Genomic DNA, 27,849 nt, shown 5'->3' with positions numbered 1-27,849 from the left:
ACCACCTAATTTATGGCAAATAATTGTCTTAAAAATATCACTCTTCTATTTCTTGCGGCTGAAGGGACACATCAGAGATTACAGTGCAGCAGCGAAGAGCGTTCGTTGTACTTCAGTATGTCAGTGTGGACCCCATCCATGCTGCACCAATGGTCAGGAACAAAATTCTGTAGTGTTTTGACTTTATAAATTTATTTCATATGTAGAATGCCAGAAATGTTTTCTATTCTAATATATAGACTATATTCCAAAAAAAAAAAAAAAAGACTTAGTACGTGGTTCAAGTGTTGCAGCACCTTAATATATTAAGGTGCTGGTGGTACTGTCATTTAATGAAACTAGAATTTTTGGCCTTTTCAGCTGTGGTCTTGACATTTTAGGATGATCGCACATGCTTTGGAGAAGGATAACTAATTCTCCATTCTTCAAAAAGAAGGAATATGTCATTAGAAAGTCCAAGTTAGAGTCAACATACACTAAAAGTCTCAATAATGTGTGCTCTTACTTGTACTTCATCTTTCCATTTTAAGCCCAGGAGATGCACCGGAATTCATGTGGCCTTTACTAGCCAATTGAGTTAAGTGCAAATTTAACTCTGCTGTCAAAACCGTTAATCCAGTTTTGCTCTATGTTATATACAAATGGATTTGTTTCAAATGTGAGGTGGGGCAGTGTGGGTGGGAGAGAGATAGGTCATATATTTATGTGTCATCACCCAAAAACTACAGTCCCCGTGAGGGTAAGAATGATCCCATTCTGAAGAATAGTGCTCTGGTTCAATCACAACTGGATGTTTCCATGGAAAGCAGCCCTAAATGTCACATTAACCACACAAAGAACAATATCACAAACTACATTCTCAGTGAACACATCCACAATGAAAAATGTTATTTTTTTCATGGCTTAGTATAACACGAACCCTTAATGATACAGACATGTCTCTAATTTGTTAAAATATCATTGTTTATTCTAGATTTTAAGGAACTCTCATGGAAAGGCAGCAATTAATGGATCATGTTCTGAAGATAGATTCTTTTTGCTAGCATTGAGTGCAGTTCTATATTTACTTTTTAAAAATGTTTCAAGTAATTTTACATGTTAAAAATATGCTTATTTAAAACCATGAGTTTGAAAGTTTCACTGAACAGTAATGAAATGAATTGCAAGGTGATTCTTCCCCCCCCCTTTCTCCCTCCTAATTATATATTTATTTTTGTCCTTCTATTTTTACTCATCTATCCATACACTGGTTACAGGGACAGTGTCAACCACAAGGTTTTCACAATCACACCTTAAGACCTATAATCCACTAAAAACTGAAAAGGGATATCTATATAAAGCATAAGGATAACCTCCAGGATGACTTCTCAACTCCACTTCAAATCCTTCAGCCACTGAAACTTTGTTTTGTTTCAATTCTCTTCCCCCTATTGGTCAAAAAGTCTTTCCCAATCCCAGGATGTCAGGATGAGGTTCATCTCCAGGAGTCAGGTCCCCCATGGCCAGGGAGAATTACACCCCACAGGGAAATGGATTTACTTTAACAAACAAAACATTGCAATAGACAAATAGATTGGTATCCCTCTTTATAAAAACTCCAAATCATGTACCAATTTTTATAGAATATTTAACATTCTTATTCTTTCTACTATTGCAACACTAATCACAAGGCAGAATGGAATCTTGAGAACTGTCCAACCATCCTCTGCCTCTAAGCATGGCTATACCTAAAACTCACATTATTTTTAAACCTCAGAGAAGGCATTTAGTAGTCTTTAGAGCATCATGGGGACTATGCAATATCTGTGAGTAATATATACTCACAGATATTATATACAACTGCCTTTTTATGGCTATTGCATTCATTCCATTTTAAATTCTATTCAAATGTAAGTGTGAATTCACTATTAAACAGATATATAATCTATGTAACTCAAAGAAGACTAAAATGTCAAAGAATGAAAATTGTTCTAGATGGAAATCTTGTTATATTACTTTGGCAGTATTAAACTGCTAAATTAATACAATGTTCAGGTATAATTCTTTTCATACAATAATTCTCCTGAAAATGTCTGTAAAGTGAATCATTTTGAAAGCTTCTTTTTAAAAATACTGTGGTGAATTCTTTAATAAAATAAATCATCTTTTTTGTGTGATTTCAAGCATTTCTCCCAACTGACACTCACCTGTATCCATTATAATATTCAAGTTTACTATCACACCAAATTGTCTTGACCCCTCTTATACTGGACTGACAAAAAGTCAAAGTTTCAGCTTGATATCTGTTATTATAGAGTTGATTTTTAAATTATTTTATTTTGCACATGGTGTAATATCATATGAAATAAAATCCAAAAAACATAAATGGGAATATAGGTAAAAGAAAGTGGGTGTCCCACCTCTGTTCCTCAGCCACCCTAGTTCCCCTCCCTGAAGGTAACAACGTGCTATTAAATGTATAGATTATTTGATAAATAATTTATGCCTACAATATATTGAGCCTTTCTAGAAAATACTGAAAAATTCCTTTCTAATTATGGCATTTTAGTGCTTCGATTTAGTGGCAAATTAATTTTTCCTTTATGGACATCTTGTTTTGCATGTTTCTTTTGTTTAGTGTGAGTTAGCTCACCATTTCATTGGGTTTGTAAATGGAATTATCTCTTTACTATATGTTTAACCAGTTGTTGTTTACAGTCACTTCGCAATTATTATGCATGTCCCAGACACTCTTTTAAACCTTGGGATTGAGGAGTGACAAAGAAACTGAAAGTCCCACCCTCATGGAACTTACATTTTCACAGAAGAGACAAAAAATAAGCAAAGTAAAAATATATTTAAATAATGTAATCTCTACTAGGAATACATACTCTGGATGCTAAAAGCAGGATAAAGGTTAGAAAACAAAGGAATGCTTTTTCAGTGAGGGGGACTGTGGTAATGAGATTCAGGTGTCAACTTGGCCAGGTGAAGGTGCCTGGTTTTATTGCTGTGGACATGAGCCAATGGCTCATGGTTACATCTGCAGTTGGCTAGGAGGCGTGCCTGCTGCAATGAATGATGTTTGATTTAATTGGCTGGTGCTTAAATGAGAGAGCGCAATGTAGCACCGCCCAAGCAGCACAGCATACCTCATCTCAGAACTTGCAGCTCAGCCCAGGCCTTTGGAGATGCAGAAAGGAATCACCCCAGGGAAAGTTGTTGGAACCCAGAGGCCTGGAGGGAAGGCCAGCAGAGATCACCCTGTGCCTTCCCACGTAAGAAAGAACCTCAGTTGAAAGTCAGCTGCCTTTTCTCTGAAGAACTATACATTAGCCAAGTAAATCCCCTTTTACTGAAAGCTAATCCGTCGCTGGTATGTTGCATTCTGGCAGCTAGCAAACTAGAACAGGGACCAATGACGAACTCTCTCTGGAGGTGATATTTGAACAGTGACCCAAATAAAGATGGGGGAAGTGCAGGAAGGCGTGAGATTAAAAAAAAAAAAAGAAACAGAAATGATGTAAGGTCTTTTCAGTATCCAGTGAATAGAAGTAGGAAATGTGTGCATGTAAATAGATAGACAGATGTCAGAGAGACAGATCACACAGATGGAGATAAATACATGTCACGTGCTCATTCCAGTACTTTCAATTGAATTCAAAAGCAGAAATACATGGTTTTAACTTAACTTTATTGATCTTATTAATAACTATTAATTCTCTGTCTCCCACATCAAAATCCTAATCCCAGATAACACTGACATAATTACTCATGTTCTTTATCCCACAAAACTAGAAGCTTTTCAGAATTATGATAGCACTACTATCATCAACTGTTAAGATTACTGAAGCTAGGAATTTTTTTGTTTTTGTTTTTAGGGAATATTCCACTAGGGACATTTAGTAAATTACCATATTTTCAAGTCATTTGAAATAATTCCTTTTTGTGTGATTATACACTCAACTCAGTACACAACTAGGTCTATTTATTTCATTTTGAATTTGCTTTAGAATGATATAAAGGAGATGGACATACCACTGAAATATTTTGTACCACAGAATGTTTCTTCTCATCTCCTAGCAGAGTACTCAAAAAAGTGAAAACACTAAAGATGTATTTGGCATTTTTGTTTTAGAAAAGGTAAGCTGTGTACTTTCTTACCTAGTCTGCAATTAAAAGTAACTCTCAGCGGTGGGATAACAAGCAGATAATTTAGGGAGAAACCGAATTTATTTAATCTAATCCTTCAAACTTCAGGGGCTATTTAACAATGAGTGAGAATGTAACTACTTTCAAAAGAAACTTTTGCAATGAAGGGAGTTTTATTTTTTTTTCTTTTCCTCTTTTTAAATTTTTTTTTCTTTTTAGTTTCATTTTTTTAAATGGACATTTGGCATTCTTGATTTCCCTGGACATCATGACGAGTAAACGTTGCCATGACATAACGGTGTAGGGTTACCAGACCTCCAGCTATCTGCCTTGTCGGTACTGAGACAGGAGAAGGGTCACAGACAGGGTGCCTACATCATGAGGGTGTCCCTCAGCCACAACAGGACACGGGAAATCTTGAAGGCATCCCGAGAAATGCAAAGGGACCCAAAATTGTCAATGTCTTTTGCTCTGGCCATAGTGGAGTCCGACAACACAATAGTCTATTATAAACTTACTGATGTTTTTATGCTGCCAGATCCTCAGATATTTCACTTAGAAGCTGCCAGCTATACTTCCTGTTGCTTATTTTATTCATACAAAATTGAATTTGATCAGCTGGCTTCATCTTCCATCTCAGAGATAGTTGGAGTTGACTTGCTGGTCCATTCCATAAGTTTTCTTTCTGAAGAAGAAGATAGAAAATGTTTTATTGTTAAAATATATAGGGTAATTGCTCTAGAACTTTCTGAACTAGAGATAGTGTAGTTACAGTTCTACACAGGTTCATGTCAGGGTTATGTTCAGAGGGTTGGAATGCGTGTTTCTCCTGTCATCCCACACTCACACCTGCCTCTTTGTTCACTGTGGCCACAGCTGGCTCACCATTGAGACTGCCAACTCTTTCCCTTACCCAGCTCCCCATATGCCTTTTGGCCAGTAGAGCTAGCCTGGAATAATATATCATATACACCTTGACACTTCAAGAGTTTACTTTTGTGTTTTTTCATCCCCTACTTTAAATCAAGATTAATGAAAACTTACTTGTCTAGATTAACCGTAACCAGAGATATGCTACCTACAAGAGCACTGGACCTTCCTTTCCATTCTTATTGCTACCATATCATACCTGAAATAATACAAGAGGGATAGTATGATATAATATCAGCCTTAAAAATTTCTTTCTTAACTAAACCCAGTTATTCCCTTTGTTAGTCTCTCCCAGTGAAGTTATCAAAACTATGCAAAATTTATAAGTATGAAGACATTTCAAGTAGCATTACTAGTAATAGACCAAATTATAAACCTCTTAAAGGTTTAGGGCAGAAGTCAGCAAAATTTTTCTGTAAATCAGACAATAAAAATTCTAAGATTTCAGGCAATCCAGTCTGTCACAACTATTCAACTGTGCCATTTGTAGCACAAAAGAAAGCACCCATAGAAAATATTTAAACAAACGGGCATGGCTCACTATGATTACTTTCTAGACACCTACAATCTCCAGATGGGTTCCTAAGCCAGATAACACAGAGGGGCCAGCCTCTCCAGAACATCAACTAGTCCCATCCCCCTCCCATATTATCAACAGCCCTTTACAACGTGAAAATGTTAGAATGAGCATAGCCAAAATATCCTTACAGATTGGGAGAAAGATCACAGAAGAAGACTGAGTTATAAAAGAAATTACAGGATTGAGCCAATGGGTATGACTGCTGAATCATGATACTGACATTTCTTTTAGTCTCTAGGGTCTTGGAGCATCTAGAAGGAAAAATCTAAAGTTGTGGAACTGTAACCCATACCAAACTTTGAAATCTGTTCTATAACTAATTGTTGTGGTGTGCTTTGAAATTTGTTGCTTTTTGTATATGTGTTATTTTTCACAATAAAATTTTGTAATGGGCATGGTTATGTTCCAATAAATTTTATTTACAAATATGGGGCTCCGGGGCAAGGGCGACCTGTTCTTTATAGACCAGATAGTAAATGTTTTAGGCTTTCTGAGCCAGATACCATCGCCATCACATAGTCCTTTTTTTTTTCTTTACAACCTTTTAAAAATGTGAAAACTATTTTTTGCTTGTGAACTATGCAAAAACAGACCCTGGGCCAAATTTAATCCATGGGCCATAGTTTGCCAACCCCTAGTCTAAGGAGATAGTCAATAAACAAATTTATATAAACTCAAAATTAGTAATGAATATTATTAAATTCATGAGGAAATGTTATATTAAGTAAAACATGCATGATAAAGTGTATGAATGGGTATGACTATAGCTGCAAGAACATAGCATATAATTTTTTAAAATGACAAGATATAACAGTTAACTATGGTAATAGTGGGATAGGAGGGCGGTAAAAGGATGACTTTGTCTTTTTGCAATATTTCAGGGGTCTTTTGGTCTGTTTAGTTTTATAATAAAAAAATGTTTTAAAATAAAAAAGTACCTTGAAATCTGAAAAAACTTAATCATTAATCATTTAAGATTAGATATTAGATGCAAGATTTAGATTAGGCTTAGACATTAGATTCAGACATTAATCATTTGCAACATTTGAAGCTACAAAATGGTGGAATGGCATCTCCAAATTATTGATGAAAGGAGATTTGTCCTATATCAAGAAAATAATTTTAGACATTCAATAAATCAGTATGCCATGTCTAAATAAATGAACAAGTGAATAAATGAATAAACAGTGAAATAAATACTGAGAAAATAACAAATGAACCAGACAACAGAAAAGAGAAAGGGAGCATATGGAAAGCTACCGGCTTCTTAAAATCTTTGACTCAAAAATGGCATAAATCACTTCTACTTACTTTTCATTCTTCAGAATATAATAAAATGGATTCACCTAATAAGGTAGGATGAAAAAAATATTCTTATTGATGACAGGGAAAAAAGACAAACACAAATTTTGGTAAGTAATGAGCAGTCCCTGCCACAGAAGGCAAGCAGTTTTCAATCAAGCAAGGCATCCAGGCTCTATCTGAGAGTCTGCAAAACCTAATGGAAATAACACAAAATAGTGCCTGGAGGATGATCTACTTGGGATGCAAAAAGAAGTGGCAAGTATACTTTCAGTAAAACCAGTAAGAGTGATTCTACCTGAAGCGCTGAGTAGACCGTCCAGAGTCAGCAGCACAAATGAGTGTATTCAACCAAAACCCATCCAAGGGAACCATCAGACAGCCCCGGAAGCTACTTAAGTCCTAATAAAAACTGCCTCTGTTGTGCATTAAGGTCCAAGTTCTACAGTATAACAAAGGGCTCTGGTTACTGTTGTCTACAAGATTAGCTAAGACAAGAACCAAGGAAAAAGATGTGTAGAGATGTTTAATGCATTTATCATAGTGCCCACATCACATGTGCTGCATCAACTTGATATCTATTTCTTTAGCAGAAGCTTATGCATAAGAAATCAAGGACCATTGAAACATTCATCTTTTGAACATCTGAGGAATTTCTACCCTTCCATAAAGTTTCTGGTGAAACTTCGGAAGTTTCGAGAGAGTTTGGACCCAAGTATCTGACCCAAGTTCCAGGACGAAAGTATCTAGGAACTGTATTTACTTGGCATCATTGTGGCTAGCAGGTTAGTTTATTAACAAGGTGTCTTCCGGATAGAGAAGGAACACACCAAGGAGCTTCAGAACTAGATCGGCATGACCATCCACCCCAGAGCTGTTCATGTTAGCCAGGATATGGCAGAGGCCTCCAGGAAGTCCCAGAACTTGAGTAGAAACATGAGGCTTTGCTGACATTTCTAGTTGAAGAAAGCCTAAAAATCTTTAGGCATACTAAAGAGGAATGGACAAAAATACATGGGTTTATACTCACATCGAAACTAGATATTACCTGCTTCTTTCACTAGCTCTCATATCTACAATCTCTTTCTAACAAGCTGATTAGTCTTCTTTAATGTTGGGTGGCTCACTGTCCCTACCAAATAAGCTGGGCCAGAAGACTGGATGGTCCTTGACCTCTTTACCAGTCTGCCCCATACCACTTTCCTTTAAAATCTATGGTGGACCAGCCTGACTCTGCCCAAACACTCATGGCATTCTTTCGCTCTATTTTTCAGCTTCAGCATTGCAGATAATAAAATGAAACTGAGAGAAGGAAAGAGAGAAAGATAAGAGAGAGAAAGAAGTGGATTTTGCTCTCTTTAAAGCACGGAAGTAAAATTAAAAGAGGCAGGCTGTAAAAGAGCTCACATAACCCCTAATTCCTTGACTCTAGAGGCAAAAGGCTCAATCTGCATTGAGCTTGTAGCTCAATCCCACACTCCAGTTGACTACATGCAATATTGTTTGATTAATTGGACATGAACTATCAAATCAATCAAGGAAACAGTCCATCCATCAAGCAACAAGCCTGACTTCTTGGGATTGATTTGATCATTCAAAAGCACTTCATGCATGTGGATAAGGCTTCAAAAACAAAGAAAGTTTCTAGTTTCAAATCAGGGATGTAGATAACTGCTAAAGAGAGTGTTTCTACTCTTACAACAGGTTGCAGAGCCACTAACCCCAAACCTATAGAAACATAGGCACCTGCAGAGAGAAACAGAACCAAAGCCTTTATTCACCTAAAAAAAAAAAAAAAGGTACTCCCAAAACACCATATAAGTTGGTATAAAGATTAAACTAGAAAAATTATAATAAATTGCTAAAGGCCTAGTGCAGGCTAGTAAGTTAGTAAAAAATCTCAGGGGAGGGTAGAGAGGGGTTTTCCCTTCTTGTAGGCTATACTCTAGGAAGTCCACCGGGAGTTCGCAAACAAAGTCAAGAAGCTCCCTGCAAAGCTTTTCCTATGGTGCTGGCTTGAGATGGAGATAGGCATATCCTAGGGAAGATATTTGAATATGTGCTAGTTCCATCCAGCATTATATCTGGGTCTCCCTGAGACTGAATAGATTAATCTTCCCTGATAGTAACCTTCCCTCAGTTTAACCAAACATAAGAGAAGTTTTGTCCATCCACTACCACCATACTAACAGAGTTGAGGAAAAATAATAGTGGAATATGGCTGGAAGAGTTATAATAAACAGACTGTTTCTGAGGAGGAAAATGAACAGAAGACTCAAAATACAAGTATCACTAACAGGAATTCATCACACAGAGGGTAATGATAGCAATAAAGTCTCCATGCCCAGAGCCAAATCATAACTATATAAACACAAATGCTCACTTAAGATCTAGCAGAAAGGAAGGTATGCTCATACTTAAACATAAAAAATATTTAATTCAGTAGCTACTTATCAGGTATAAAATAGGTAGAAAAAACAAAAAGGCAAAACAATCACCAGAACGATCAGATGTTGGGCAGGGAATATAAAAGAGCTTTGAATAAGAGGCCAAAGGTTCTAACGGAAAAGGTGGACAACATGCAAGATTGGATAAATAGTTTCAACAGAGAGAGAGAAACTATAAAAAAGAATCAAGTAGAAATTCTAGAAAATCTAAAACACAGTAATAAGGACAAATAATTTCTTTGATGGGCTCAAAAGTAGACTCAACACATCCAAGAAAGAATTTGAAAATGTGTTAATATAAAATTGCCCAAATGGAAATGCAAAGAGAAAAAGGTGTCAAAAAGAAAACAGCTAAGAATCCAAGGTCTATGAGACAATTCCAAATTGTCTAGCTTATACATAATTGGAATCCCAGAAAGAGAAGCAACAGAGAGAAGAGGGAAGGGGGCAAAAGATACATAAGATAAAAATGGCCGACAGCTTTCCCAAATTAGTGACAGAAATCAAATCACAAGTATAAGACTCTCAGAGAACACCAAACAGATTTTAAAAAATGTAAATAGAAGCATACTTAGATATCTCATATTCAAACAGGTAAAAACCAAAGACGAAGAGAAAATCTTGAAGGCAATCAGAGCAAGATGCAAGGTATAAAGTAATTACGGTAAGGATTAAAGAACAAATACAGGAAGGCAATTCAGTATTACTTTTAAAGTGCTTGGAAAAAAAAAACTGCCAGCCCAGAATTCGATAAAGTGAAAATATTGTTCAGAATCAAATGAAACTTACAGATTTTATCGGATTAAACAATAATGAGGAAATCCATTGCATCAGACTTTCTCCAGAAGTGTCAAAGGAAGTTGTGCAGGCAGAAGGAAGATGATATAGGTCAGAAACTTGGATTTCTAACAAAAAAAAAAAAAGAGAGAGAATATCAGAAATCGAATAAATGAAAGTAAAATATAATTTTTCTTATTTTTAATTGCTATAAAAAGTAAATTTTATAAAGCCCAAAATTAATAATGGTAGTAATGTTCTGTGTGTTCACAGCATATATAACATTAAATTGTACAACAACGATAGCACAAGGGATGGAAGGAGAAATTGATAATGTACTATTATAAAGTTCTAACAATAAATATGTAGCACCATAATATTATTTCATATGGACTTATATAATTTAAATTTTATGTTGTGAACTCTAGGAAAAACATGGAAAATGTTTTTAAAAGAGGTATAAATAGTAAGCCAATAGAGAAGATAAAATGAACTCATAAAAATGCTCAATTAAGCCCATGAAAATACAGAAAAAGAAAGAAAAAGAAACAAAGAAGCAATAAAATTAAAAAGTAAAAGGGTAACAAGATGAGAGATTTTAATTAAACCATATCAAAAATCACTTTAACTGAATAATCTAAATTAAATTACATACACTGTCAGGTTGATTAAAAAGGCAAGTTTCAACTATATACTATCTAAGTGAAACCCACTTTACTGTAAAGACACAGATTGATTAAAGTTAAAGGGCTGGGAAAGATGTAGCATGCAATCACTAACCTAAAGAAAGCTGGCATAACTATATTAATTTCAGATAAAACAGTTATCAGAATAGCAGATAGAAAAGGAACTTTGTGATATGATCATGAGGTCAATTTCCAAAAAGACATAAAAATCCTAAGTGTGTATTGATAATAGCACTTCAAAACACAAGAGACAAAAACTTATAGATATAAAAGGAGAAAAAGATAAGCCCACAAACAGAGTTAGATTTTTTAGCGTTTCTTTCAGTGGCTGATAAATAAGTAGAAAGAAAACATGTAAGTGATGACTTAACCAATACTGACAACCATCTTGATCTAATTGATACATCTATGGAGAAAGAACACTCCACTCAGTAAGAGTCCAATATGCAGCCTTCTCAAGTGCACATAGAACATTCACTGAGATAGACATTTTCTGGGTCATAAAACAATAAATTTAAAAGAATATAAAATATACAAGTATGGTCTTAGATTAAAACAAAGTTAAGCTAAATAATTGAAAAATATGCAGAAAATACACAAATATTTGGAAATTAAACAACTCATTTCTAAAAAAATCTATGAGATGAAGAAAGTTCAGGGAAATAAAAAGCATGTGTAACTAAAAATCATGAAAATACCACTTGTCAAAGTCTGTGGAATACAGTTAGCCCAGAAATTTATAACATTAAATGCTCATATTAGAAAAGAATGAAGATCCAAAATAAATTTTAATCTTCCAACTTAAGAAACAAAGAAACCTAAAAAAAGCAGAAGTGAGTGGAAAAGTTAGGGCAAAAATAAATGAGATTGAAAACAGGAAAACAATGAAAAAATAAATGAAATCAAAAGTTGTTTTTATAAAGTCAATAAAATTGATAAACTTATAGCCATGCTGACCATGACAAAGAGAAGGAAAATATTAACAATATCAGGAATGAAAAAAGAGACATCAATGGTATTCACACTGACATTAAGAGAATAATAAGATAATACTATGCTCATAAGTTTTATTACTTAGTTGAAAATGGACAAATCCTTGAAAAATACAAACCATAAAACACATTCAAGAAAAGAAATAAAATAGCCTGAATAGTCATATACCTATTGAAAAAATGAATTTTCTGTTTAAGCCTTCCATATGAGAAAACTCCACACCCAAATGATTTTTCTGGCAAGTTCCAAAAATATTTAAGGAAGAAATAATGTCGATCCTATACAATCTCTACAAGAAAATGCAAAAACAAAGAATCCTTGCCACTTCATTCCACAAAGCTAAAATTATAGTAATACTAAGACCAAAGAAGAAAATCTGCAGACTGAGAGGACACATACATACAGGTCCAAAAGTCCTCAATAGAGCATTAGCAAATCAAACCAACAATATATGAAATAGATAGATAGATAGATAGATAGATAGATAGATAGATAGATAGATAGATAGAGATAAATAGAGATATAATGTATCACAACCAAATGGATTCATCTCAGGAATTCAAGGCTGGTTCAACATTAAAACATCAATCAATCTACTTCACCACAATAACAAACTAAATGAGAAAAAACTATGATTTTCTTAATAGATGCAGAAAAAATATTCAACAAAATTCTACATCCATTTATAATAAGACTCTAAGCAAACTAGAAATAAAGGAGAACTTCCTCAAGCTTATATCAGCAAAAATCTATCCTAAACATACTTAACGGCAAGAGGTTGTATTATTTCACCATATGATCAAGAACAAGGAAAGGTACATTCTCTCAGAAATTTTATTCAACAGTATAATAATCATCCTAACTACTGCAATAATGCAAAAAAAAAATTTGCAAATGGCCTGATTATCTATGCAGACAAACCCAAAGAATCTATAAAAAGAAATTGCCATACCTAATAAGTGAGTTTGGCAAAGCAACCAATATAAGGTCAATGTACAAAAGTCAATCCTACTACTATACACCCACAGTGAATAATTGGAATTTAAAATATAATTTTTTGGTTTTGGTGCTATTGTAAATGATACATATATATAAATCACCAAAAATAAATAAATAGGTAAACAGAAAGAAAGAAAGAGAGAAAGTAAGAACAACTAAACTCAGGTATAAATCTAGCAAAATATGTGCAGTATTTGTTTGGTTAAATCTCAAAAATTCTGGTCAGATGAAAGTAAAAAAAAATCTACATAAATCCAAGATATGTCATGTTCATGGGTTTAAAGCATTAACATTAAGATGTCAAGTCTCTCCATTTATTCTATAGAGTAAATGCAATCCTAGTCTACATACTAGCAAGCTCTTTTACAGATATTGCCTAGTTAATTATAAAATTTATATTGAAAAGCAAAGGATGACTCTTACTACTCTATTTAAGACTGACTTTAAAACTGCAATACTCAAGACTGAGTGGCGTTGGTGAAAAGACAAACATATAGGTCATAGAACATAATAGACTCTAGAAATAGACTCACACAAATTTAGCCAACTATTTTTTGATAAAGGTGCAAAAGCAATCCAATGGAGAAAAGATAGTCTTGTCAACTCATAGTGCTGAAACAACTGAATTTCCATATGCAAAAAAAACAGAACCTCCACATATATAGCATACTTAAGCCAAAATTTCATTCAAAAGGGGTCAGACCTAAATGTACAGGATAAACTATAAAATTTCTAGATAAAAATAAATAGGAGAAAATCTGTGATGATAAATTTATAGATGCAACATCAAAATGTTGATATATAAAACAAGCAAATATATATATTGGGCTTTATCACAATTTAAATTCTTTGTTCCCAAAAAACACAAGTAAGTCAATAAAAAGACAAGCCGCAGATTAGGAGAAAATATTTTCAAATCACATATGAGATAAAGCATTTATGTCCAGAATATATAAGGAACACTTGAAATGCAATAATAAGTTAAAAACTACCCAAATTTTTTAAAGGGCCAACATACCTCAACAGATAATTTATCAAAGGAAATAAATGGATGTCAAACATTCCCATGAAAAGATGGCCAAAATTATGTCATTAGCAAAATTCAAATTAAAACCTGAATTATATACCTCTTTTTTTGTAAAGACTTTCATTCAAACACCATACAATCCATCCAAGGTGTACAAAATGGCTCACAATATAATCACAGATTTGTACATTCATCACCACAATCAATTTTAGAAAATTTTCTGGAAACTTTCTAAATTTTCTAAATTTAACCAAGCATGCCAAAGGCTTATATACAGAAAACTACAAAACATTGTTGAAACAAAGACATTCCATGCAAATGGATTTGGAGATGAAATATCATTAAGATGTCAATCCTACCCAAAATGATTTACAGATTCAATGCAATCCCAACCAAAATTCAAGTGCCATCTGGAAAAGCCGGTCATCAAACTTATTTGGAAGGGTAAGGGTCTCCAAATAGCCAAAAACATCTTGAAAAGGGAGAATGAAGTTTGAGGATTCACACATCTTGACTTTACAGCTTATTACAAAGCTATAGCGGTCAAAACAGGATGGTACTGGCACAAGGACAGATATATATACCAATGGAATTGAATTGAGAGTTCACAAATAGATTCTCATATCAATGGCCAATTTATTTTTGACAAGACTGCCAAATCCACTCAATTGGGAAAGGATAGTCATTTCCAAATAAGCAAAGGATGGGGAGAGATTAGAATGAATCCTGTTGTGCTGAATTAGAGTCATAGATATCAGTATGAATTCATGTTTATTTTAATATATTTGGGTTAGTATGCATGAAATATATTCTAGCATTGTCCACTGAGAGGTCCAAGATACAAGGATACCCCAGTAGCAATGAGCATACTTGGCTCCCAGATCTAGTTGTCAAGTATCACTCTCCAATAAGAGGAACCAGGGTTCCGTGGACGAATTACTGATTCTAAGGCTAAGACAGACAAAATGCAAGATGAGCCTGGAGCATCCTGGAATGCCAAAAAGTAAGAAATGCTCAAAAATAAAAAAGGATGGAGTCATGTCAAAAGGACACGACAGCCCACCAAGGAATCCCCAATGGTCAAAACTGTTGTTGTTTGAATAAGAAAATTAATGATTATAGTATTGGTTTATAACTAAAAGAATAAAATAAATATCCATGAGTTGATACTGATATAAACAAAAGATGGAATAAGCAAATAAATAGATAAATGGGGGACAAATTTTTACATAAGAACTCCAAATAACACATGTAGCTACTCCTCCCTCGAAGACATGCAGCCTAATTTCCCTCCTTGGATTGTGCATTGTATTTAGAGACTCACTGCCAGTGACTAAAGTAAAGAAAGGGAAAAATAGTACCTGTACAGTGGAGAAACCCAGCAGGCACCTCCTTAAAGAAGTAATCAAGGTTAACATCACCACTGATGAGTCACGTTGATATGGACTCCTTCATGTGATGAGATAAGAAAAGCAGTTTACCTCTATGGTATTCTTCCAAAAGATCGAAAACCCCAGTTCAAGCAGGAGAAAACACCAGACAAATCCAATTTGAGGAACACTTTCCAAATTCTTTGAGATCATGAAAAATCAGGCAAGACTGAGAAATTGCCCTGGGATTCAATGAGGAGATGTGAGGAGCAAATGCAGCTTGGGACCCTGCATTTGGACTTGGAACAGAGAAAGGACTTGGTGGATTCTGAATATAGTTTATTAATTACCTTGCACCAAGGCTAATTTCTTCATTTTGACAAATGAACCATGTTATGTGATGAACACAGGGAAACTGGTTCGAGGGTATATGGGAAGTCTGTACTATTTTTGAAACTTTTCTATGAACCTAAAATTATTCCAAAATTAAAGAAAAAGTTTAAAAGAAACATCTAGCAAGCGTGCCTATATAATCTCTGAGTAAGATTTTATATAATAAAAAATGCTAGTACTGTATACACACACACAGGAAATAGTACAAAAATAAGCATTATCCTTTGGATTAGAATGCCCATATTTAAAGTTTTTACTCCTTCACCTATAGACTTGTTCTATGTTGCGTGCTTTTTAATGTAAAACTTTAATTTTTCTTAACACATAGTTAAGTTATAGGGATAAACCCCTCAAAGTCGACATAATGAGGGAATATTTCTGTTCTCTCTTTAAACCTTCCTTGGATTGCATGCAGTGATAGAAATGCCTATAAGAATGCTTCAAATCATTCATTTCTCATAAATATACGGGTTCTAGTCTACCATCACTGTGGATAATTCCTATTGACACTAATGGAACTATGCATGCATATCACTATATTTGTCCTCAAACAAACAGAAAATCAACACTGTTGAGACAAGAAAAATTTCTATATTTAGAAAGAAAAGCAAAGGCACCAAACAAAGAGAATCAACTCCCTAAAACTCAGAATCTAAAATTTCTTGACAAAGCAAATTTCAGTCATGGAGCATTAAACTGTTGTGGTTTTAACACAATAAGCTATGATAAGTCAAAATACAATACTTTCAGATAGTATATTTGCAAGGCATAACAGCTACCTAGTGATAATAAATTATCTTTTTTTCAAGCATAATGTTCAAATAACTAAACTTATTTTTAGTACAACTAAGCAAAAATCTTAGCGCTACATGAATATTAGCTATTAGGTGGCCACGCTATCTGTTATATAATTAAACAGTTTTATTCAGATCTCTATAAATTAGATTATTTCTCCATTTTCAAACCTCAAATTAAACATAGAATTTTTTTCTTTTATTTAAACTCTAAGGTCATACCATGTATCCGCCAAGAAGTGGAGAGTCTCAAATTAAGAAGATTTGCTCACTGTTCCATTATCCCATTTCTGCATCCGAAAATATAGCAAAATTCCTGGTTGTACATTTCAGCAGTGTCATTTTGGCCGGGTTCCAAGACGTAGGGGATTGCTTTGGGTCTCAGTGGGAAGCAGCTGGTCTGTGGTTGGGGAAGCCATTTGAAGCTGGCAGGTGAGCCAATTCTATCACTGAGGAGAAAGTACCACTAGTAAAGTCACCTTGTGACAAGTGTCTCCCTGCTGTGGGTTAACTTCCAGAAAGAAGGTTTGGAGAGCACATAACAGCTCACAACAAGGAAATGAAACAAAATAAATTGGGCATAATTTGACACTGTTAAAATAAGAAGTGTCACCAGTGCTGCTGTGAAGTAGGAATTATGAAGAGCTTCTACCTAGATTGAACATTTAGTTAAACAACAAAATAGCTGGCTGGTCAAGCCAAAGACATTATTCTTAATGCTTAAACTGATGGGTGCTAGTGAATAAGTCTTTTGACAAGCAGGGCCGCTTAAGAGTGGTAACTAAACCCTCAGAAACAGGCAGGTGTTCACACAATCAGCAAGCCCCCAAAAGAGAGGCAGCAATATCATTTAAAATTTTTAAATAGGAAATGATTGTCTTTTTTTTTTTTTAATTTGCCAATAAATTGCAGAGAATTGACCAGAAAAAAGTATTGTGCAGAAACATAGTTTTCTCTTCCAAATCCATTTGGCTCTTGGTAGATTGAACAGAAATATTTCCACAGTATAGTTTTCTCATACCAAAATACTGTCATTCAATTTTCAAACAAATGTTTCTTCAGCAATTTCCCAAATGGTTTAAACTATATGTAAGGAATGCCCAGTGGTGAAAGACAGAAATCATCTGAAATAGTCCAAACAGAAATATTGGCAGAAATTAGCAAACTATCTAGCTGGAGTAAACAAAGCATCTTCAGTGCTTTCTTTCACCTTTGTGCATCCCTTTCCCACTTGCTAACAAAAATATCCCCATATGTGCTTCTGTTTGCTGCTGCCCAGTGCCCTCATTTGGGCTTACACTCTACATTTAATTTGAGGTTTGAAAATGGAGAAATAATCTTGTAATTTATAGAGATCTGAATAAAACTGTTTAATTATATAACAGATCGTGTGGCCACCTAATAGCTAATATTCGTGTAGCGCTAGGATTTTTGCTTAGTTGTACTAAAAATGAAAGGGCATTTCAGGCAGGGAACAGCAAGTGCAGAGGCTGTTAGTGCACATGCACTTAGGACAAAGCCCCCACCCCATACCCTTTATTCTTATTTTTTAAATCCTAGTTGATCTTAAACTGCTTTTAGAAAGAAAGCTGTCTAATTAAATGCATTCACAGTAAAGTATGGATTACTAGCCTTACAAATGGTTTGCCCTCTAAGGTGGTGTTTCTCAAAGGGTGGTCCCTGATCCAAGCACTGGGCTAAACACTCACATTTCTGGTTCCACTTACTGACTCAGAAATGCTGCATGTTAAACAAGTTCCCTGAGTGATTGTTATGGCACAGAAGTTGGAAAACCAATGACCTAAAGAGTCAGTGTCAAAGAAAACACCGATAACTCCAAAGACTGAATTTTGGGCAATGAGAAGAGATAATTCTTGAAAGGGAGCTATTTTGAACTTTGCAAATCGAACCAGAAGCCACTCTTTTGGCCACGGCCTTGGGTCTTGATGTGATTGGCGATGTTACTAATAAACTACAGCTGTTCTAATTCCTTCAGCGAAGAATGTGAATGGCCCTTGAAATTCAGTGAAGAACAGAAAACACAAGATTTATACTTGTCTCGGCTTTCTAACTTGTGGGTTTGCATCACTGATGTTCAAACACATACAACCCTCCTTATTTGGACATGAACTGCTTAGGAAGAGGAAGCATGCCATGCTAGAAGACTAAGGTATCCTGAAATGAAACAGATCTCAAAATATACTTAAGGAAGTAGCCCAGCTACTCAGAGAGGCAAGAAAAAGGAATTTTAAAACTGTGCTAGTGCAACAATTGCTTTTAGGCAGGCCAGCTGTGCAATGAAGAAAGTGGGCTTCCATTGTCTTCCTCTCTTCTCACATTTTAGGAATTTGCCTCTGCTCCTTGTATTCACCCTCAATCTGAGGTCAATCACTTACTCTATACTGGATATTTCTTACTCCAGAGCAAGTATTTCGCAAATTCCACAGTCACATATGCAACTGATTATTTCTACATGATTCTTCCAAGAGAATGGGAATTCTCAAGACTCATTCATTAAATATTTACTGCATGTCTACTATGCACTAGGCCCTCTTCTGGAAGGTAAGGCTTCAGCAGCAAATAAAACAGACTAAGTCATATATGCAGATATATGATAAAACTCACATAGAGATAAGTGTAATGAAGAAGAATGAATTAGGGCAAGAGAATAGAGACTACGGAGAAGGGAAGAAGTACTAACTGGGTTAATCAAGGAAGAGTTACCAAGGAGGTAACTTCAATGCTGGCACATGACCCCTGGAAACAAGCCATGTGGGTGATGGGGGGGAGGGCATTTCAGGCAGGGAACAGCAAGTACAGAGGTTTTACGATACGGCATGCATATTCCAGAAACAGCCAAAAGGCCAGTGTAGTTGGACCAGGTAAGTGAGGAGAAGAGTAGTAAGAGAGCTGTTCCCTAGATATCTAGGGAGGCCATGTAGAGGGGTAAAAGCCAGGCTTGGGTGTTTGGATTTTATTCTGAGCTAGGAAACCAATGGAGGCTTTGAGCAAGGGTGTAATGTGATATGGTTTATGTTTCAAAAGAAGCACTCTGTTTGCTGCAGAGGAGGGGCAAAGGAGAAGGAGAAAGATCATTTTGGAGTCTTTTGCAGAGATCCAGTGGAGAGATGATGGTGACTTGGTCACAGCAATGACAGCAAGTGGTCAGATTCAGTATATAATTTGAAGGTAAAACAAATTATATTTGTTTTAAATGAAATTGCTAACAGATTGGATGTAGTACACAGGAGGGAGAAATCAAGGATAGGAATGAAGAGTGGTGCATTCCATGAGACAGGGAACACCAAAGGAGGAATGAATTGTAGAGGGTGGGAGACTGAGGGTTAAACTACAATTCTCTATTAAGCATGTACATTTTTATATTAAATATCCACACGCAATATCTGATGAAAAGTTAGATATGAATCTAGAACTCAGGGGAGAGGTAAGTGCTAAAGATACAAATGTAGTAGTTACATGGAATTGAAAGCCATGGGACTAGAGGAGATGACCTAGGAGGTGAGAATACTTAGAGAGAATGGGGTCAAAAGATGAGCTAGAGAGTAATTTTCATCACTCACACACACGAGCAATCCTATTTCTGTACTTTTCATTTATCCTTCAACACCTAACTTAAATAGTAGCTTTAAGCCTTGCTTACTCTCTCTGCCTCCACTTTGCAACCTGCATCCTGTGCATACCTCTGCAATAGCAAAAAAAATGGTGCATAATGGGTTCTTAACCAGTAGACTGGAAACTTCTTGAGGTTAGGGCTGCCTTAATTATCATTATATCTTCAAGACCTTATATAATCACTGAAATATAGACCATAACGTAATCCTGTTGACCAGAATGAATGAATTTACATTTATTATCCCGTTTAAGAGAAATCACTTTAAGATTCACCAGTATAAGGTAGAATCTGTTAACTGTTTTGGTTTAGCTTTATTCAAGAATCAGCCAAGACTTTTTCACATTATGAACCTGGGGATTAGTAACATTCTGGACAGTTACATATAATTTGAAAAAAAAAAAAATCAGAACATAAAGCCCCTAGAGGAAGAATTAAATATAATTTTGCTGCAAAGATGCCCTATCAAACATCTAAAACAAATTTTGTCAAATTTCTTGGCAAGAGCCTTAAGCACATTGAGTAGTTGAAATTGTAGGCAGGGGGAGTAAAAGTCTTCTTGAAACACTTTAAAACACTGAAAATAATATGACATATTTTCTCTTATTTTGTGTCTGGCTCTTGTTCCTCTGATGTCCAATAATTTATTCTATGTTGAACTATTTTGAAAAAATAAAAGATACAGATGTTCATTATTTAGTACAAATTATGTTATAATCCACCAAAGCCTTCCCTAAAAGTAATATATTTATCTTATGATTATTTTAAACCTAAAACAGATATTTTGGGGGGCTGATTCATCTAATAGTTGAAATCTGCCGTTAACAAACACCTTGTAATGTTAATGGAGAACTTACTTTTAAAAAGGGGACAAAAATGCTTGAGTTTATACTTGATATACTAAAAACGGTTTACACTTATATAATATTCCTACAAAGAAATTCTCTTTTTACATTAGCACATTCATTAAGATTTGTACCTATATTCTATAATCCCCTCAGGTAGTTTTTGGGGTAAGAAATATTAGGTCATTTTTGTTTTAATCTGGTTTTTAAGATCTGAGAAAATGGAAGACCATGACTATAGTCCATTTATCCTGGTAAACTTTCTCACCCCTTCCTGCCCCTTCACCCCAATCAACTTACCCACTTCACATTCCTCATTCTCTACATTTCTAGACCTTGGGCAAAAGAGAAGCAAGATAAGAAAATGGGAAAATAAAGAGCTGAAATGGAAGGCTGCTAAAGTACAAAAGAAGATTGAGGGAAATTCTTTCTCTTGCTTTCCTCTTCAAGGGTATGGGTGTGTATCCATTCTTGAAATCTTGGGAAAATTACTAATAATATGAAGAAAATAAATGGAAGGTCTTTGAACAATGCAAGAGAACGTGATGACATGTTTAAGAGGTAGGTAGACATAAACAGACAGCGGTAAACTTGACAAATAAAACTTCAATCCATTCGAAAAACTGTGGCCGAGTATTACAAAACAAATATGTTAAAAGTTGAGTGCTTCATCAGACCCCTTCCTCCACTTGCCTTCTTCCAGTTATCCTTCTGACACCCAACAGCAACTGCCCAATTCATCCCCAACCCCATCCTTCACATCCTAAGGGAATAACTCCAGAGGCAAGGAAAAGCGAGTTGTAGGCATCTCCCATGGATTGTGGGGTCCTCTTACAATCCATTTAACCAAAATGATATCCTAGCATATTTTCAGGTCTTTGTAGGTGTTCTTTAAAAATAGTCCCCTTAAATCAAAGAGTAGAAAATACGGAAGTAACCAAAATTAAGTAGGTTTACAATACAATACAATGAGCATTTCCAATTCAGCTGGAACTGCACATCAATATATGAAATGTCTTATTTGATTTTCACAACCACCCGGGGAGGTAGACACTAGTATCATCCCTGTTTTATATTTAGGAAATTGAAAGTGGGGCTGTCTTTATCATTATTTTGATCAGTTAGATAACTTGCCTACTTTTCAGCAGGGCTGAGTTTCAAACTAAGAATGTTTTAACTCCAAAGCCAAGCTATACATTTAGCAGGTTTGATATATAGCCTCCCTGCAGGGTTTTATCAAGCGTTTAATAGGTTAATGTGATTGTGAATCTCCAAGAGGGAAATGCAATAAACAGCATTTCCCACTTATTTGATTATAACCTTTCTTTCTTTCTTTTTTACAGAAACCTGAGCCACGTGCAGGACACTGTTTCCTGGTCTACCCCTTAGGTAAGGATAGGATTTTCCATTTGTTGTCTCCTCCATTTTTCTTTGTTCTCCTCCTTTCAGGATGGGTCCTACAACTGTATATTTTGTGCTCCTTTAGGACCTAATCCCCTACCGGTTCAAGGAAGCGCTCTCCTCCCCAAAGCCAAAATATTCACATTCCTCAACATTTTAGTCCAGGACTACTATGTTTTGTACTCAGAATCCTTCTTGGAACAATGGAAGTTTTTCACAAAGTTTTCATTATTTTTCCAAGGTATGAGAGTCTAGGAGAAGCCAGGGATTTCACCTTTTAACATTAGTTAACTTTTCCTATTGTCTATGTCTAGTCTTCCACAGGGACAGATTCTGTCTTTTAGTACATTTTGTGATGTTCACTAGGGCATTGCACATGCAAGGCATCAAGGGTTATGAAGGCCATGACCTCTTGGGTCCTTTCCAGCTCGAGGAATCCATATTCATATTTTAAGCATATTTTGTGTGCAAGCGTTCTAGTATCCCAAATACACTGCATATTTTTTCCAAATACATTTCATTTTGAATGCATACCAAATACATCAGTATTTAGTTATGTTTTAATTGGCCAGCTCTCCAAATACCAAAAGAAATCAAGTGAAAGCTTTCCAGCTGCTAATTATAATTATGTTAAAATCTGGAAGATGTTCTACTGAGGACTTTTCTACAATGTCCTTTTCCATTGATTCCTATATTTCACATGAAATCCGATGTACGAGAGTATTCATGTAATTCTTACATAAAGTTGAGCAAAGGGTATAGACTGCATTTTCTACTTTTGTCAACCTTTTAAAGCCAATCCTTCAAATACCCATGTAAAGAAAACTGTCTGGATGGGAACTTAATAAGGCTCCTTTTCTTCTCATCCCACTACCCACATGCCTCTTAAAACAGATCTTTACTTAGACTTAATTGGTTAAGCACGTGCGGATGCATAGTTAGTTGCCCAATTGCCCAAGTAACTGGGTCGCAATGGCGTAGATGTATTTTTCTTAGGAGCTCTCCTGGCAAATAGTTTCAGTGATTTAGCCCATGGAAAATGAGCCCTGTTTTGCTTAATGTTTTAGGTTAGGGAGTGGCTGGCAGCTTTCTGTGAAAAAGTGACACTTTCAACACTGTAAGTGATTTGCTGACTTTATTTAACAATATCTAAACCATTTAAACCAACAGTATCATATAGCTTGGCACACTATACCACCACAGATCTTCCGGAAAGGATGAAATGGCCAAATATTTACATGTATTCCGTTTTCTTTACATATTTGTATTTCTACCATTTTGAAAATTAGAATATAAACATTCTGTTTAAAAATCTGTTCTCCCCCACTTACTACATATTCAAAGAGCAAACACACTTTTTTTTCCCTTGGTATATGTATGTGAGTGTAGGTGTATCTGGATTTCCATACTTTGTAATATCTATGTCCACCTAATAGCCGAAACCTTTGTTTCGTGATGTGGAGCAAAATTATAAAATCTGCTGTCCCTGTAATTACATTGCCCTTTGCCATCTCTTAAAAAAAAAAAAAAAAAAAAGGTTGTGTTCAAATTTTCCCCTTGTTTTATTTGCACCCTATTAACAACTGTTACTGGAGCTTTAATTATGCCCCAGTGATTGTGGAGTTGTGGCTGACTTGTGTCATTTTCCTCCCAGGGGATGCTTTATAATTACCAGCATCCATCGTGGCTGCCTGTAAGCTGATGCTTTTTTATTACCAGTTCAATAATCACTGCATCCTTGCGAACATCTGCTCTGCAAGCCATGCATCGGGGGTCCCAGTGCCTGTCACTTGATGTTCCCTCACCACGATGACCTTGGTGCCCTCGCCTTCGGTTTATATCTAATTTGTTTACCAGAGGCTCTGTCCAGAGAGTCTCCCAGGAATGCAATTAATACACTACATTTGCAAACAAAAGAAAAATTTGCCCTTTCTCTCTTTTCCCTTTTTCCGGATTATTGTCCTTGTCCTAAGATTCCATAATTTCTATTCCTAGGAGATTTAATCTAGTTTAAGACTTGCAGGAACAGAGAGAATGAGAGATGAGTTGATTTGGGAACTCTCCTGCTTGTACTGAAAACTAGGTACGTGTTTCAATAGTATGTTTTCTCTGGAATATCTATGACAGTGACCAGCAAGTTACAGGAGGCTATTGTGTGTAAAATACTTTGGTCATAAGAAGGAAAGAACAATCCATTTACCCCCCTTTCTGATTTTATGTTCTTTCTGACCTCCTGTTTTGTTTTTCTTCTGATTCTAAATAAAAGACTCTGCTCTTTGTTTTGTGGAATGAGTCCTCCCTCTGCAACCATTCTCCTTCTTTTTGTTTCTTGCTCTATTTCATCTGTATTTTCCTTCTTTACTTTATTAAAGCAATATAGAAAAAAACAGGCGAAAACAGCACATCTTGGACCCAGCTGCTGGTTCTCCTGATGGTGCTTCTTCCTTCTGACTCACTATTTATTACCCATAAAGCTAATCTGGGCCTTACTTACTCATTCTGGTCAAGTTTTATCTCTTTAAATAAAAACAAAAGTTTTTTTTTTTCTTATTTTCATAAGTGTATCAAAAGCTGTGCTGATATATTTGAAGCAGATAAGAAAACACTGAAGCCTTTCAGCTGTGCTGACCAAATCCATGCAATCCCTTGGCATGCAAACGTGGACTTACCCTTTCATTTCACAAGGACTGAAGAGAAAAGGAAGTGATATCGGACCTGATGAGAACATTTCATGAATGTCCAATGTAATGTGTGCAGTTGCCTAAAAGAGTGTAGTTTCATGTTGAACTACCCAAATCATATTGATCCCTAATATCGCAAAATGAAGCTGAAATAGAATAGATCAGATTTGCTGCAAAGTTCAGGAGCTAAAGGCGTTTTCTTTTTTGCCTCTTCCACTGGCATAAGAGAGTTTTGAGGAGAGAACTTGACTTTATTCTTCTCTGTATTCACAGGGCTTAGTTTTCTATCACTTCATAATATGCACTGACTAAATGTTCCATGAAAGATTGGATTACTCTGCTTGTAGATAAAACCAAATCCTGTTTCAGAAGCATGAACATAACAACCAATTAGTCTGAACCTTGGATGAAAAATAAGCGTATGCACACATACACACACACACGCTGGAAGAATATTATATAAAACCAATGAAAGTTACTGGTCGAGACCATCTTGTAAATTTATGTTTGAGGCACTCCCCAAAGTTGAACTTCTACAGATAAACAGGAACTAAAATTGCATGCACACACACACTGGGAGGCAGGAGGCCAAAACAAGTATCCCTGCTTAAGAACAAGTGCTTTGTAGTTCTCCACACTCTCGTAATCTCCCCATATTACCAAAGTGCCACCCAAGAAGAGTCTGTTATTGACTGCAGCCAGGGGCTACATCTTAGAGGGAGTAAGAGAAATCAAGTAGAACCTTGCAGCCATAATCTGGTCCAAACTACCAACTGATTTGGTGGCTGAAACTAAGAATAATCTAGTGTAACTGTTGGATAGCAACCCTGAACTACCAGTGTAAAACCTGAATTTGAACAGGAGGCCTTAGAAGATAAAGTAGAGACGACTATAAGACAAATGAATCAGAGGAAGAGTGCATAGAGAAAAAAGGAAGAAAGGGAGGGAGAGAGTAAAGATGGGAGGGAGGGAATGAGGAGGGAAGGAAGGCAGGAAGACCCCAAACAACAAAGTCCATAGTTGAAAGATTAATTCACTGAAGATACATTGAAAATACTAACACAATCTGGAAGCAACTTTAAAAATAAACAAGTAAGTTTAGGGAAATTCAATTTAAAAAGAAAAGAAATCATGAAAGAAAATAAAAATGATCAAGTTTAAGTAATGTGAAAAAAAAAAAAACCAACTAGTAACCCAGAAAATGAAAAACTATATAGAATAATTGAATTTTTAAATCTCAATAAGTTGAACTCTAAACTGAACAGAGTTGAAGAAAGAATTGGTAAATGGGAAGTACTGAAAAATTGTTCTAGAATGTAGCACTGAAAGATAATTGGATTAAACAATATGAAGGAGTCATTAAGACACAAGTAAACTAACTTGTGAGACTCCAATATATATATATATAATAGAAGTCTCAGGAGAAGACATTATTGAAATGGTTGCGAAGTAAACTTTCTTTTTTTGAGAAGCAAACTTTAAAAAGGTAATGCTTAAGAATATTCAAAGATTAAAGAAAAACAGGTTCGATACAATTAATATTATCAAGGATAGAATTGGACAATGAATTGTCTAAATACAATATTTATTAAATTTAACATTATTTTGAACTTTCAAAAAGTTCCAACAATAAAAAGAATTATGGGCAATAAATGTGAAATTGCTTATGCAACCCTTCTGAGCCATTACTGAATATGTTTTAAGTGTGCTTAATTTCATTTTTTCCTGTATTTTTATTTTTGCTCATCATGTAATTTGGTTGTCAAATTGTCTCTGTATTCCTACCACTTTTGAAGAAAACATGAAAATTAATATGTAAGTTGAGATCCACTTTAGATATTTATCCCAATTTGAAATGGTATTTAGCATAAAACTCTGTTCACGTTGCTGGAGACTGTAACATATTCTGCCATTTAAGTCACCAAAATACAAGAAAAAGAAGATTTTATCCACAGACTGTGATGGAGATAGGATTAGAAGACCAGTCATTCTGCACTGCTGAATAATAAAGGTGCATTCTCTGCTGAACTCCTAAGAAGTTTCCAGTGCATGTTAAACTGTTTCTCATCACGTTTTTTATAGAAGGTAAACTAGCTAAAAGGGACTGAGATTTGTCCCTATTTTGAAAAACTAGAGTCAGAAAATTCAGCTAGTACAACAATAAATAAGAAGTTAACACACTTGAAGCAAAGTAATAGAAAATCGTAGAAGGTGATTCATTTCTCAGTGTTCGGCATTTTATTTCAGCTTATTTGAAGGCTTTTTAGGTTTTTTTTTCCCCTGATATTGTTGCTTATCCATGTAGGCAGAATAAGCAGCATGGCATTGTGCCCTTCCCCAAGGGATGGAGATGGACAAAAGAGCCAGAGTCAAGGACAGAACAAGCCAGAGGAAGCTATTCTTGTGTTAGGATGTGAATAGATGGCTGAGGCAGACAATGGGCCTATTCTGTCCTTTAAAGAAAAATTTCAAAGCCACATTAGTGGCTGACTTCACCAAAAGTGGCATCCAACATACTCTCACTTCAGCTTTGAATGACTTCCTCAGCCTTTTCCTACTGTCAATTCCTGACTGCTCCTGATACCCCTACTCTTCTCTCTGCTTCCCTTCTTCTTTCTTCCATTTGCTGTTCTGTTCCACACTTCCAGAACTTCTTGATGTCCATTGCAGTCTTCAGTATCCCTTGCCTTGGAGTAATGGCCATGAAGAGTGCTACCACCAGTTTGTCAAGCCCAAGGTCAAGAGAGGGCTGAATAGCCCCAGGAGAAATGAAGGTCATGGCAGAATGGGGCCACAAAAAGCATCAAAGCTAGTTGTGCAAGAAAAGTTATTCATGGGGAGGGGTCCCTATGAAACTGCCCA

The 27,849-nt window shown here is 35.5% G+C and overlaps 3 long non-coding RNA genes across 5 annotated transcripts in view; 2 read left to right on the top strand and 1 right to left on the bottom strand.

The window, feature by feature from the left end:
• Positions 1 to 21,329, top strand: part of LOC143655883 (uncharacterized) — a 99,124-nt gene extending 77,795 nt beyond the window's left edge. The window contains exon 5 of the long non-coding RNA XR_013162332.1: positions 21,239 to 21,329. This is a non-coding gene — a long non-coding RNA (uncharacterized LOC143655883). The remainder of the gene's footprint in view (positions 1 to 21,238) is intronic.
• Positions 1 to 27,849, bottom strand: part of LOC143655882 (uncharacterized) — a 114,097-nt gene that overhangs the window by 50,907 nt on the left and 35,341 nt on the right. Inside the window, exons 3-4 of one of the 2 annotated variants that reach the window (XR_013162330.1) lie at positions 10,180 to 10,295; positions 4,650 to 4,816 (exon numbers count right to left, since the gene is read on the bottom strand). This is a non-coding gene — a long non-coding RNA (uncharacterized LOC143655882). Of the gene's footprint in view, positions 1 to 3,664; positions 4,817 to 10,179; positions 10,296 to 27,849 lie in introns of those variants that run through there. The other variant, XR_013162329.1, reaches the window with a different exon arrangement.
• LOC143655884 (uncharacterized) lies at positions 21,324 to 25,911 on the top strand. 2 transcript variants are annotated; one of them, XR_013162334.1, is made up of 4 exons: positions 21,324 to 21,362; positions 22,249 to 22,294; positions 23,961 to 24,389; positions 24,867 to 25,911. It is a non-coding gene; the product is annotated as an uncharacterized LOC143655884 (long non-coding RNA). The 2 variants fall into 2 exon arrangements; XR_013162333.1 differs by lacking the exon at positions 24,867 to 25,911 and having other exon boundaries at positions 23,961 to 24,573.

The sequence above is a fragment of the Tamandua tetradactyla genome, chromosome 14, assembly GCF_023851605.1.
Source record: "Tamandua tetradactyla isolate mTamTet1 chromosome 14, mTamTet1.pri, whole genome shotgun sequence".
In the NCBI taxonomy this organism is placed as follows: domain Eukaryota; kingdom Metazoa; phylum Chordata; class Mammalia; order Pilosa; family Myrmecophagidae; genus Tamandua; species Tamandua tetradactyla.
The sequence above is the reverse complement of the archived record's forward strand: the minus strand, read 5'-3'. Positions and strand labels throughout refer to the sequence as shown.